The following is a 1,208-nucleotide window of genomic DNA, read 5'->3' on the forward strand; positions in this document are numbered from 1 at the left end:
ACACACACACACACACACACACAAACACAATATATATATAGGACCACCATGACGCGTCAAATATGTACTAGCTGAACTCCCTCTGTTACCCTCATTCTTCTTCTGTTTCTGTCTGTCTCGTTTTTCTCTACACTAAAAGACTGATCGTGTCAATTGGCTTCTGGAGAAAAGTTAAGTGTAACCCCGATGTCTTTGCACACATCGAGTATCACATCTCACTGTTTCCTTTTTTCTGCAGGAAATAGCAGCAAGCCCACTGTGAAGCCTTATCTACACCGGGTCAGTTCCGAATAAGGGTGTGTGTGGGTGAGGGGGGGGGGGATGGTGTGAGGAGGTCAAAGTTTACTTCTATCGGCTTCTCTTTACCCAAACTAAACTAAGAGTATAATAGTTGATTTTCTGGCACTGCGCGACAAGGCCCTTGCTTCCCCCGAGTCCCCTGTCCTATTGGGGGCGCAGGGAATCGATCAAAGGGAGCAAACTGTGCCCCTTTCTGTCCTGGACTTGGAAGCTGGAGGGATCCGGACCACCTAAAGTATAGCCAATCGGGGCCGGTCGCGTCAATCAGGAAAATATTGACTCACTCGCTGAGAGCATTACGGGGAGAATTGCTCATCTATTTTGGGGGCGCACTTGGTCCCAAGAGACACAATTCTCACTGTAAGCGAGAAAATATTTCGAGTTACTTTATCCTGGTTTTGTTTTCCACACCGTGTGCGAGTGAGAAGCCAGGCGGGCGACAGCGAAACCGTTGGTTTGACTGATATATCGAAAGAGGATCAGGAGGAAGAACTGATATATCAAAAAAGGAACAGACGGTTTGACTGATATATCAAAAGAGGAACAGACGGTTTGACTGATATATCAAAAGAGGAACAGACGGTTTGAATGAATTATCAAAGATGGAAATAATAATAATAATAGATAGCGTTTGTATATGAGATTCACAATCTATATACTATTACTCCAGCAGACCTGAGAGCATTCTGAAATAACCTCAACTTCCTGGGAAGCATACATTTCAAGCAGCCTTTTATAGGCTCTAAAACACTAACATACTAACAAGATCTTTCGCTGTCCATGGCCAGGTACCCATTCCAACCTGGGTGAAGTGAGGAAAATTCACGTAAAATGCTTTTTCCAAGGTCACAATGTCGAATTTGTTGCTCGATCCCCGAACCCGCAATCTCTCTCTCTCTCTCTCTCTC

The sequence above is a fragment of the Aplysia californica genome, unplaced genomic scaffold (genome assembly GCF_000002075.1).
Source record: "Aplysia californica isolate F4 #8 unplaced genomic scaffold, AplCal3.0 scaffold00507, whole genome shotgun sequence".
NCBI classification, from domain to species: Eukaryota; Metazoa; Mollusca; class Gastropoda; order Aplysiida; family Aplysiidae; genus Aplysia; species Aplysia californica.